Source organism: Cynara cardunculus, assembly GCF_001531365.2.
Source record: "Cynara cardunculus var. scolymus isolate 2C chromosome LG 6, CcrdV1, whole genome shotgun sequence".
Taxonomy (NCBI): Eukaryota; Viridiplantae; Streptophyta; class Magnoliopsida; order Asterales; family Asteraceae; genus Cynara; species Cynara cardunculus.
Window position 1 is genome coordinate 9,050,275 of NC_037533.1, and position 14,221 is coordinate 9,064,495.

At 32.0% G+C, this 14,221-nt stretch overlaps 1 long non-coding RNA gene across 1 annotated transcript; it reads left to right on the top strand.

Moving 5' to 3' along the window:
* Positions 1–9,257: 9,257 nt before the first annotated feature.
* Positions 9,258–10,706, top strand: LOC112514914. Its single transcript, XR_003069445.1, has 2 exons — positions 9,258–9,483; positions 10,394–10,706. It is a non-coding gene; the product is annotated as an uncharacterized LOC112514914 (long non-coding RNA).
* The last annotated feature ends 3,515 nt before the right edge of the window (positions 10,707–14,221 follow it).

Genomic DNA, 14,221 nt, shown 5'->3' on the forward strand with positions numbered 1-14,221 from the left:
CGTCGTTGTTGAGGATTTGGAGAAAGACAAGAGGCAAATAAGAGGTTGGTTTATCTATGACCAGATAAGAGAACAATAAGACTTAAGTGTCTCTGAAAAATTGAAAAAAACAAATAGTCTGAATAACTCTACCTCTTAACGAATCAGACACAAGAGGCTAATAAGAAATTTGTTTTGGAAAAACAAATGAAGCCTTATAATTGGAGGATTTAAAATACTTGGTATGTTTGGTTTGTAAGATTAGGAATTGAATTGAATTTCATTCTTTATATGTAATTTACAAAAAAAAAAATTAAATGTAATTAAATTACTTTTGTTTAATTGATTATTACAAAATGTATGTTTTTAACATATTTTAATATAGTATTATATACAAATCTTAGGCAATCACTTAAAATACTAAGGTGGTGTTTGGTTTCATGGAACGATTTCAAGTGATTTAGATTTCGTAGAAAGATTTGAAATCTTTAGTATGTTTGTGGGACTTCAATGAAATCTCGGGATTTCAAATCCAAGCAATCCTTCAATCCAAACCTATGATTGGAATAAAATTCATATCCACATCCCTTCAAATCCTAACCAAACGGCGCCTAAAAGAACCCAAGAATCCTACTCCTACTGCACTTCAGTTTTTCCTTTCGCAATTATTCTTAATCTTCTTTGTCTCGTTTATTTAGAAGTTGTTTCGTAGATGCTAAATGATTTGTTTCATAATAATTAAGTGATCARAATGATTAAGAAACTCTATATGATTTAATGTCAAATGAAAAATAATGTTTGGTAGGAAAGTCTAAATAACAAAAAGTTTACCATTTTAACTTTTTTTATGATTTATATCTGAATAAAATATGATTGTTCTATAAGTGTTAAAAGTTAATGAATTACCTTACATAGATATAACTTTACGAATATAGATTACAAATAAACAGATGACTTTGCCCGTTATAACTTTTCAAGTATTATCTCAAGTAATGTAATATCATATGATTGTCATGCAAATGAACAACAACGATAACAACACTGAATTAAAACCAATCTGATCACATCAAAGTTTATTAATACTGCATTCACTTGTCCCAATTCACCATTCAACTAATCCCAATGAAAGTCTACCTAAAATAAGATTAACTCAAATTCTCGTTTATCATGGTAGCAACACAAAATTCAGTTAACAGCTTCCATTCAGATCAATGAACCTAACACATGAACAACAACTTCAATGAGAATTACACATCAACGTTCGTCTTATTGGCAAAAGCTTTCAAAATTCATCGAGTCCTTCCTGTTTGAGTGGTGAACCAACAAACTAGACAGAGACCCTTAAGAGACAAAAAAAACAACCTCTTAGCTTTGTTATTAAAACTTGTTTTGATGTTGTATAAATACCCATGATATCAATGAGAACTATTGAAATTGTTTTGGGAAGGTTCATCAAGGAAATTTCCTAGACTACGTCTTGGAAAATTGCGGTTGTCTGAGACTAAGCCCAAGCACACGATGCTAGCTCATGGACTTGAACCTAGGGAATATGGGATATTCAATCACATCCACCTAGGCCTTTTGCCAACCGCCACCACCCTTGTGGTTATATTGAAGTGCTCTACAATACATAAATTTACATGGTATCAAAGCCGAAACATAGGATCCCGCAAACACATGCAAAAAATTAGTAGCCAACCTTAAACCAAAAGAGGACAGGGATGACCATGACCCAAGAGGACGCATCGGCATAAACTTCTTCCATGCCATCGGTAGACCAAAACTCTCCCTACTATATTCATGCATCGGATTATCCTCGACAAATGCACATAAACAATGTGTTAAACGACAACAACTATGTGGATTGATTCAAAGTGGATTTATAAAATCAGGTACAAGCCCACTAGGGAATTTGAGCAATTCAAGGCATGCCTCATGGCAAGAGGGTTCACACAAATAGAAGGGATCGACTTCCACGAGAATTTGTTGTAGTAGCCAAGTTAGTTATAGTGTGAAGTTTGCTTGCAATTGCAACTAAGAAGAACTAAATCCATCAAGTGGATATAGACAATGCATTCCTACATAGGGAACTAAGGTTGCTCTAGCTAAGAGTGAAAAAGAGGCTAGGGCCCTTAGGTCATCTTTGGTGACAGTGAACGATGAAATCGCTAGTCTGAAGGAAGAGTTGAAGGCTCTGGAGGCATGCACTCTATTGAAAACAAGGGCTTGCTGCAAAAAACCCGTATTTTTTGTACGTATAATTTTAGGTGTTAAATGTATCTTTGAATTTAAAATAAATTTCAATTGATATCTTGAAGTGGTTAGGCTTGGTGCTAAAAAGATATGGAAACTCATTTTTGGGAAACTTTTCATCAAGCCCGTGAAAGGTCCCCTTCATGGCAATTAAGGTAGGAAGAAAGATTTTTGGCAGCATTTTTTCACGCCTGTGAAGGGGACAAAATTGGACCTGCAGCTCTTTAAATTCGAAAATTTCTCCTTTTTTCTCATTTATTTCACCAACTTATTATCTTCTCTCTTATTTCAGGTCCACGCATATTTAATCCACCAGATCGAAACCTTCTTGAGAATTTTAGAGATTTGGAACTAGAGATTCAAGTTTTTTTGGGTGGAGCTCAAGATTTTCATTTTCGCCATCTCTTTTTGACCATTGTTGACCTTGGTTTTTGGGTTTTCTCCTAAAAACCATTTTGGTCCGATTTTCTCAAGGATCTTGACGACTTGCTCGTGGTTTTAAGTTCCTAGAAGCTAAAGGTAAAATCTAGCTCCCATCTCTTGAATCTAGGCTTTAAACCATTTTCACCAACAACTCTCATTTCCTCTTGGGTTTTCTTTGTTTGTGTTTGCGAGTAAATGAAGTATTCTTGAGACCCTTGAATCTTGGATCTAAAGTCTAACTTGGGGATTTCAAGTCTACAGTAAAGAAAGCTCAAGATTTATGGTAAAACCTATATTTAGCATAAATCTAGCAATGTGAATTCAAGTTGCTTTGTAAAAATTGTGTACATGCCAAAATTTCAATTCTGAAGTATTAATATGTTTCACTTGATATTTATCAAGTATGTTGGTTATTTGGTGAGTTTTGCATATTTGGTACATTTGGTTAATAAATCCTGAAATATGCATGTAATTGGGATATTCGAGTATTTTGATAAATAAATCATAAGAGTGTTCTCTTGATGATTTATTCCTCTTATGGGATATTTGTGGTTTATACACTTTTGGTATTTTAATTTTATATATCATTCGGAAAATGTCAATAGTTGAGTTGCTAAGCATATTTTGAGTGTCGTTACTTATTTGGAAATGTTTAATTGAAGTTACAGTGTGTTTTCGAATTTTGCCTAACCTTTAAACCGATAATAAGGGTATTCACAACTTTTGAGCATAAGTTGTATAAACTATGGATAATTGTATTTTATCKGTTTATACTGACTTTTATTGAATAGTCAATTGAATTATTGAGTTATTGGCTCGATTTTGACTTAGATGAGTCGTGAGTACATTTGTTCAATTTTATCTGCTCTATGTTGAGCTTAGGACGTGATATGCATTTATTGCAATTTTTTATTTGAGAATTACATATTTTGAATGGTGTTGGTCATTCATTTAAAATCATGTAATTTAGAATGTAATGCATTTGATCCATATGCATATGTGCCAGTCGTGTTTTGCCAAGCGARGAGTTTTGATGTTCTCGTTTTGGAGCCGTAGGGTCAAATCAAGTGAGGAGTTTTCTAATGTTCTCAGCTTGGCCCCTTTTTGGTTGTGACAAGAGAGAAGTTTTGAGGTTCTCTTCTTGATATCAATGGTTTGGGACAAACTAAGGAGTTTTGATGTTCTCGCTTTAAAACCTTTGATTTTAGGCAAGTGACGAGTTTTGATGTTCTCATCTTGTAACCTGGGATTGACTAAGTAAATAGTTTTGATGTTCTTATTTTTGCCTCAATAAGAGTAAGGGAAAAGTTCAAAAAAACCCAATGAACTTTACTATTTGGAATGATTAAGTCCCTGAACAATTTTTTAGAACAAATAAATCCTTGAACATTTTAAAATATGTTAAATAAGTCATTATACTCTACAAAACCTACTAAATAGATCCTTATTCCTTAAAATATTAACCTGCAACTTGAATAGAAGGTAATTTAAATAAATAAATAAAAAACTTAAAAAATGTTACAAGACAGACTCCATTCGTGACTACTCATCTCCTCCTCTCCCGATCGCTGCTCCTCTCCCGACCGCTGCTCCCTTCTCGTCTCCCTCACACATCGTCGTCTCCCCCAACCCCATCGCCGCCGCATCGCCGCTGCACCACCGCCGCACCACCGCCGCACCACCGCCGCGCTACCCCTGTCGCATCCCTTGTCTCCGCCGTACCACCTCGTTGCCGCCCCTGTCGCTCGTCTAATCAGGTTTGCTCCAATGTGATCAATGTGATATCATGCAACTACGGTGTGATCATCGAACACATATACATATTGTGTCTAACCTCATCTATTGCATCAACTAAATTGTTAAACTTAAGCCCCTGTCACTTCTCCTAAATGTGAAAAATTCTCAAATGTCCGTAACTAAGAGATGGTGGTGTTAGCGAAACTTGCTTTTAGGGAATTGAAATCAGTTAACCACAAACCAACAACTAGGCTTTATATATGTACAGGAACTTCTCTCTGATCTGATGGTTGCTATTCTACTTTCTTGTTAAAAACTTATAGTACCATTCTAGATAGCTTTTCTCATCTTATTGTGAACTTGCTTTTGAGAATTTGTTTGATGATCATSGTTAGCAGAACGTGTGAATACTTAACTGAATGGTTGCAAACTTGATTAGCTAGCTGTTAAAGGTTGCAAGCTTGATTAGCTAGCTGTTAAGTTGAATGGCGATGATCTAGTTTTACAGAATTCAATTTGGTTCAGTTGGCTCTGTCCTGTATATCCCAAATAGGTAGCCAGGGCTTGTTGGTAAACATCCCCTAAATGTTGCTCCTAACATTGGTTTGATGTGGATTATTAAACACTTCTAAGGGGTCGTTTACCAAACACTTACCCGGTAAACACTTACCGGTAAAATTCAAGACTATTATTTACCTACCGGGTAAGATTTTAGTTAATAAAAATGGCTTTCTATGCAACAATTTACCCGGTAAGAGCTGACCGTGGTAAGAGTCATTGCCTTCACTTACAGGGTAAGACTCTAAGTCTTTGCCGTGTTCTTACCGGGTAAGATTTTTGGTCCTTACCATATTCATCCGGTAAGGTAATATAACTTGGTAAGAGCTTACCCAAGTAAATATTTGGTAAATAACCCCTAAGTAATGTATTTAAAAATCAACGCTATATCATCAGCAAAAAGCATACACCATGGTATATCATCTTGTATGTCTATTTTAAGCTCATTCATAACTACAACAAGAGACAAGGCTGCCTGTTGCTGTTACCCCATAACTGTAGGGAAANGTATGTACCATCACAAATCAACGTTATAAAACAAGGAATTTGTCTCAAGTTCTGTTAAGAGTAACGAGTAATGTTTTTCTCAAACTTCCATTTATTTTTATTGTTGTTCCACTTCCCAATAACCAAGTAAAACTATAACGTGACACCCACTTTTTTGCCGAGTTTGCAGTTATTTTTTAGAAATTTAACATATGACATTATAAAAATCTGTACTATTTGATTATGTGAATTTTAATTTAACTTATTTATTTTCTCCTCTTTCCTCTCATCCGTTCTTTCTCATGTTTCTATTTCTTTAGTTCCTACTCGATCACTTCTTTCTTTAATTCTGAAATCCCTCAACGCCTCCAATGCTTTTTGTTCATCGCCCCCCTCTTCTAGTACGAAAAAATATTCAACATCTTTGAACGATTAAGGGTCAAAATGGATAGAAAAAAGGAAGATTTGAAGTTTTGTTAGACCAATTGAGAAAAAAAAATAATCGTTACACTAACTTGAAACAAAAACAAATTCGTTTTGCCTTTAACGATTCTATTGTTGAGGTCACCACCACGTTCCTGAAACATACAAACATGTTTTCACATCAACAACATTTAACTTATTTAAATGGTTTACCTATCAAAAATGGTATGAAATAAAATAAAAAATGAGAATTTGTTACGTTAATGAAGAAAAAATTGAACATTACACTAATTACGAGTCAAAACAAACTTTGTTGTATTTTAATACATTTCCCCTAATCTTATTAAATATGAGACAATGTTCTATAAATTTGGATTTCATCTATGGAGATTTAATAGCGGGGTTTCAATGAAGCCAGAGGGGGTGTTTGGTTTATCGAAATGTTTGTAAGAGATTTGCGTTTTGTGGGATGATTTAGGTGATGTTTGTTTTTTATGAGATGCTGAAGTCTGAGTCCTATTTTACTTCTGATTGTTAAGAGATGGTGCTGAAGTCTGAAATCTGAATCATTAAGACTGTTTGTTTTTGTAAACTAACAAATATCTGCATTTGTTTAAATTGTCTAATTTACTAATTAGAAAACTATAATATTGAATTTATAGATAAATTTATACAATTTCACATATTTATTTATCACCATTACGAAATTTACATCTAAATTATATAATTAGCATTCATTTAAACGAAATTATGTCACTAATAGTATTTAGCACATTTAAATCCTATTAAAATACATCAACTGAGAGAGGTGAGAATCGATTTAGTAAGAATCAATTGAGAGAAATGATTAATTAAGGTTAATTGAATGAGAAACGTCGTTGTTGAGGATTTGGAGAAAGACAAGAGGCAAATAAGAGGTTGGTTTATCTATGACCAGATAAGAGAACAATAAGACTTAAGTGTCTCTGAAAAATTGAAAAAAACAAATAGTCTGAATAACTCTACCTCTTAACGAATCAGACACAAGAGGCTAATAAGAAATTTGTTTTGGAAAAACAAATGAAGCCTTATAATTGGAGGATTTAAAATACTTGGTATGTTTGGTTTGTAAGATTAGGAATTGAATTGAATTTCATTCTTTATATGTAATTTACAAAAAAAAAAATTAAATGTAATTAAATTACTTTTGTTTAATTGATTATTACAAAATGTATGTTTTTAACATATTTTAATATAGTATTATATACAAATCTTAGGCAATCACTTAAAATACTAAGGTGGTGTTTGGTTTCATGGAACGATTTCAAGTGATTTAGATTTCGTAGAAAGATTTGAAATCTTTAGTATGTTTGTGGGACTTCAATGAAATCTCGGGATTTCAAATCCAAGCAATCCTTCAATCCAAACCTATGATTGGAATAAAATTCATATCCACATCCCTTCAAATCCTAACCAAACGGCGCCTAAAAGAACCCAAGAATCCTACTCCTACTGCACTTCAGTTTTTCCTTTCGCAATTATTCTTAATCTTCTTTGTCTCGTTTATTTAGAAGTTGTTTCGTAGATGCTAAATGATTTGTTTCATAATAATTAAGTGATCARAATGATTAAGAAACTCTATATGATTTAATGTCAAATGAAAAATAATGTTTGGTAGGAAAGTCTAAATAACAAAAAGTTTACCATTTTAACTTTTTTTATGATTTATATCTGAATAAAATATGATTGTTCTATAAGTGTTAAAAGTTAATGAATTACCTTACATAGATATAACTTTACGAATATAGATTACAAATAAACAGATGACTTTGCCCGTTATAACTTTTCAAGTATTATCTCAAGTAATGTAATATCATATGATTGTCATGCAAATGAACAACAACGATAACAACACTGAATTAAAACCAATCTGATCACATCAAAGTTTATTAATACTGCATTCACTTGTCCCAATTCACCATTCAACTAATCCCAATGAAAGTCTACCTAAAATAAGATTAACTCAAATTCTCGTTTATCATGGTAGCAACACAAAATTCAGTTAACAGCTTCCATTCAGATCAATGAACCTAACACATGAACAACAACTTCAATGAGAATTACACATCAACGTTCGTCTTATTGGCAAAAGCTTTCAAAATTCATCGAGTCCTTCCTGTTTGAGTGGTGAACCAACAAACTAGACAGAGACCCTTAAGAGACAAAAAAAACAACCTCTTAGCTTTGTTATTAAAACTTGTTTTGATGTTGTATAAATACCCATGATATCAATGAGAACTATTGAAATTGTTTTGGGAAGGTTCATCAAGGAAATTTCCTAGACTACGTCTTGGAAAATTGCGGTTGTCTGAGACTAAGCCCAAGCACACGATGCTAGCTCATGGACTTGAACCTAGGGAATATGGGATATTCAATCACATCCACCTAGGCCTTTTGCCAACCGCCACCACCCTTGTGGTTATATTGAAGTGCTCTACAATACATAAATTTACATGGTATCAAAGCCGAAACATAGGATCCCGCAAACACATGCAAAAAATTAGTAGCCAACCTTAAACCAAAAGAGGACAGGGATGACCATGACCCAAGAGGACGCATCGGCATAAACTTCTTCCATGCCATCGGTAGACCAAAACTCTCCCTACTATATTCATGCATCGGATTATCCTCGACAAATGCACATAAACAATGTGTTAAACGACAACAACTATGTGGATTGATTCAAAGTGGATTTATAAAATCAGGTACAAGCCCACTAGGGAATTTGAGCAATTCAAGGCATGCCTCATGGCAAGAGGGTTCACACAAATAGAAGGGATCGACTTCCACGAGAATTTGTTGTAGTAGCCAAGTTAGTTATAGTGTGAAGTTTGCTTGCAATTGCAACTAAGAAGAACTAAATCCATCAAGTGGATATAGACAATGCATTCCTACATAGGGAACTAAGGTTGCTCTAGCTAAGAGTGAAAAAGAGGCTAGGGCCCTTAGGTCATCTTTGGTGACAGTGAACGATGAAATCGCTAGTCTGAAGGAAGAGTTGAAGGCTCTGGAGGCATGCACTCTATTGAAAACAAGGGCTTGCTGCAAAAAACCCGTATTTTTTGTACGTATAATTTTAGGTGTTAAATGTATCTTTGAATTTAAAATAAATTTCAATTGATATCTTGAAGTGGTTAGGCTTGGTGCTAAAAAGATATGGAAACTCATTTTTGGGAAACTTTTCATCAAGCCCGTGAAAGGTCCCCTTCATGGCAATTAAGGTAGGAAGAAAGATTTTTGGCAGCATTTTTTCACGCCTGTGAAGGGGACAAAATTGGACCTGCAGCTCTTTAAATTCGAAAATTTCTCCTTTTTTCTCATTTATTTCACCAACTTATTATCTTCTCTCTTATTTCAGGTCCACGCATATTTAATCCACCAGATCGAAACCTTCTTGAGAATTTTAGAGATTTGGAACTAGAGATTCAAGTTTTTTTGGGTGGAGCTCAAGATTTTCATTTTCGCCATCTCTTTTTGACCATTGTTGACCTTGGTTTTTGGGTTTTCTCCTAAAAACCATTTTGGTCCGATTTTCTCAAGGATCTTGACGACTTGCTCGTGGTTTTAAGTTCCTAGAAGCTAAAGGTAAAATCTAGCTCCCATCTCTTGAATCTAGGCTTTAAACCATTTTCACCAACAACTCTCATTTCCTCTTGGGTTTTCTTTGTTTGTGTTTGCGAGTAAATGAAGTATTCTTGAGACCCTTGAATCTTGGATCTAAAGTCTAACTTGGGGATTTCAAGTCTACAGTAAAGAAAGCTCAAGATTTATGGTAAAACCTATATTTAGCATAAATCTAGCAATGTGAATTCAAGTTGCTTTGTAAAAATTGTGTACATGCCAAAATTTCAATTCTGAAGTATTAATATGTTTCACTTGATATTTATCAAGTATGTTGGTTATTTGGTGAGTTTTGCATATTTGGTACATTTGGTTAATAAATCCTGAAATATGCATGTAATTGGGATATTCGAGTATTTTGATAAATAAATCATAAGAGTGTTCTCTTGATGATTTATTCCTCTTATGGGATATTTGTGGTTTATACACTTTTGGTATTTTAATTTTATATATCATTCGGAAAATGTCAATAGTTGAGTTGCTAAGCATATTTTGAGTGTCGTTACTTATTTGGAAATGTTTAATTGAAGTTACAGTGTGTTTTCGAATTTTGCCTAACCTTTAAACCGATAATAAGGGTATTCACAACTTTTGAGCATAAGTTGTATAAACTATGGATAATTGTATTTTATCKGTTTATACTGACTTTTATTGAATAGTCAATTGAATTATTGAGTTATTGGCTCGATTTTGACTTAGATGAGTCGTGAGTACATTTGTTCAATTTTATCTGCTCTATGTTGAGCTTAGGACGTGATATGCATTTATTGCAATTTTTTATTTGAGAATTACATATTTTGAATGGTGTTGGTCATTCATTTAAAATCATGTAATTTAGAATGTAATGCATTTGATCCATATGCATATGTGCCAGTCGTGTTTTGCCAAGCGARGAGTTTTGATGTTCTCGTTTTGGAGCCGTAGGGTCAAATCAAGTGAGGAGTTTTCTAATGTTCTCAGCTTGGCCCCTTTTTGGTTGTGACAAGAGAGAAGTTTTGAGGTTCTCTTCTTGATATCAATGGTTTGGGACAAACTAAGGAGTTTTGATGTTTTCGCTTTAAAACCTTTGATTTTAGGCAAGTGACGAGTTTTGATGTTCTCATCTTGTAACCTGGGATTGACTAAGTAAAGAGTTTTGATGTTCTTATTTTTGCCTCAATAAGAGTAATTACCAAGGGTTGTATGTCATGGATGATTTAGTCGTCAACATCTCGATGTAGCTTACTTAGTGTTCTTTCACTTGATGAAGACAGGTCTCCTCCGTTACCAAAAGGTGTTATCTTTGGATAGTCGTCAATAGCGAGCCTACACCATTCCACCGGAATTTCACCGAATCTTGATACATATTAGAAACTTGATTTTTAAAATATTTTAAAGCACCCTTAAAATTAAACGAATGCACTTTAAAAAATCCAATCCATTGCGATAATCAAGTGAGGGCGTTAGTTTGGTGTAAATCATAGGAACCAACGTTGTGATTTATTTAAAATGTGGAGGGTAGTTGGGAAGAGTAGAGTGGGGGCAGCGAAGACAGGTACTGCAATTTCATGTTTTGACCGGTCAAACCTTCTATCCGTGGGTTGGCTCTTAAGATTTTGATAAATTCAGGAATCTCCCCTTCATATAAAATTGCTAAATGCAAATGCCACCTAACATTGGGATTTTCAATTTTATTTTTATTTTTCTTTAATTTTTGTAAAGAACATGGAATATGATTATCTTTAATGGTTACTTCATTTATATATGGAGAAAGACTTGGAATCATATAAAATAAGGTTGTTTTTATGAGAYAYGTGAGACAAYATTTTTACATTTGAAACTTCATAACAAAATGTGGTGAAGATGACATTTACAATGTTTTTCCTGTGAAGGTTCGGCTTTTTAGGAAATGGTCAAATTTTGTTTTTATAATAATCTTGAAACCGAGTAATTTTTAATAGATACTTATTAACATTAATATTTTTTATTCTTTTATTAAATAAAAATAATCCGTCAATCTCAAAGTTTATTTATAATCATCTTTTTCTTAGGAATTTGTTTATTTCATTTTCATAATAACAAAAGAAATCGTTATTTTTTTTTTCAATTTACAAATATTTCCAGATTTATTTATATTATAGTTGTGATTTTCTAGAATTTGAGTATATTGTTTTGTTTCATTTGTAAAATTCATGAATAAGTTRATTTCCTTACAAATTTCATTAATGAAATCATGTTATCCAGTTTTTAAAATGTTTCCTTAATGAAACTAATTTTATTTTGGTTAGGAACCATGAAACTAATTTCACTAATGAAATCATGTTATTCAGTTTTCAAAATGTTCCATTGATTGAATCATATTTACTTTCGTTAATAAAATCAATTTCATTTTGGTTAGGAACCATGAAACCAATTTCACTAATGAAATCATGTTATTCAGTTTTCAAAATGTTTCATTATGAAACCAATTTCATTTAACTTATGAACCATGAAACCAATTTCATTAATGAAATCATGTTATTCAGTTTTCAAAATGTTCAATTGACCGAACCATATTTAGTTTATTAAGAAAACCAATTTCGGTTTGGTTAGGAACCATGAAACTCATTTCACTAATAAAATCATGTTATCCAGTTCTTGAAATGTTTCATTAACTGAACCATCTTCAGTTTCATTCATGAAACCACTTTCACTACTGAATCCAATTCATTAATACAACAAGATTATTTTGGAACTATTACRAAACCATAATACATATTACTGATGAAACCAAAAATATAAAATACAAAAACYCAAATCTCCATACAATGTGTTTWACTTACAGAACACCCAATTCACTCATGAATTATATGTAAAAAAATTTATACATGAATACTTGTATTTACGGTAATAGTGGAATTGATTTGCAAAAGATTCTCTTCTTTATATTCATGTAGGTTAAATTGACTATTATAACTTTAAGAAAACWTTTTTTGGTGATCCATGTGAATTAATTAAAACCTTACCAAAAATAATCTCCTTCGATATTTGCCATAGATCAATTAAATGGATTGGTATGATTAGTTTGTATAAATTATATAGTTTGTAAATAAACCTCATCTCTCTCTCTCTCTCTCTCTCTCTCTCTCTATATATATATATATATATGGTATATTTTAAATGCAACCATGTGCATTTGTACAACCAATGCAACTCAATTAATTGAKATATTTATGAAAATTATGAGAGTTCATATATATACTAGAAAGGAACTCGCACAATGCAGTGAGATACATCTCTATTTTAATGTTTCGTTTTATTTTTTTTTGTCTCAATTGATGTTATAATACGATTTTATGTGGTTTTGACAAAGCGATAATATTTTTATTTTTGAATAAAATATAAATATGAAGATATATCGTAAAGAAGTGGAAAAAATATTGATATTAGTTACAAACTAACTATTTAAAATTTCTCATTTTTTGTGTATTTCTTTAATTCATTTTTTTATTTTTGGTTTAATAATATATTTTTTTATAAACATAATAATGAAGTATTTTGTTAGAACTAAATGATTATCCTAATTATATTTTATATTTTTTATTGTTAAAATGAGATGTTTATTCTCTATTTGATTATGTTTATCTGCAGTTAGTTACACGAATTTAAACATGAAGTTTTAATAAGTTGTATTTATGCACAATTTACTTGTAATCTTGAATTTTAAGTAATATGCATCAATGAATAGTATTTCATGCATAAAAAATGGTTTTTAAGAGTTTTTGTCAAATGTTTTATAATATAGTATATATATATATATACACACACACACACACACACACACACACACATATATATATATATATATATAAAACATGAGATCAGACTGTTTTCATGAGACAAGTTTTTCACACTTGAAACTTCATAGCAAAACGTTGTGAAGGTAACTTTCACAATGTTTTTTCTGTGAAGGTTCGACTTCTTTTTACCTTCACAGCGTATTGTTGTGAAGTTTAAGTGTAAAAAACTTGTCTCACGTGTCTCACAAAACAGTCTGGTCTCACGTGAACCTAACATATATATACATATATGAGCAATCAAATACAAACCGCTCCCTTTTGTACAAATTGTACAAACTAGCATCATACAATARCATAATTCCATTTAATTTCCTTTATTTTTAATTTATAAGGGTATGATTGTCCTTTGACTTTATAATAGATAATTTTAATAATATTTTAATTGTGTCTAAATCGGGAAGATTATATAGATTAGAGTTTTTTAGGAAATGATCAATCAATTTATTTTTATAATAATCTTGAAAACAGGTAAATTTTTAATAGATACTTACTAACATCAATAAAACAGGGTAATCTCCAATGAAACAAGCTCAAACWGTTTAATRAAACATGGACATATATGATTACATCAGATTAATATGTATAACACATATAATGAAACARGTTTATATTCATAGGTATGTATAACAGTTTGTAATGAAACAGATTCATAGGTTATATATGATTGTATCAGGTTCATATGTATAACAACTGTAATGAAACAGGTTCATATGTATAACAGCTGTAATGAAACATGTTTTTCCYCGTTTTACCCTTCCGTATCTCTAATATGAATTCTTTTTTTTTTCTTTTTTTTACTTTACTTATTTAGTTTCTTCAAATCTTGGTTTTTCACCAAAAAAATAGATGGATGTGATTAGTTTGTAAGGTTTATATCAAATGAA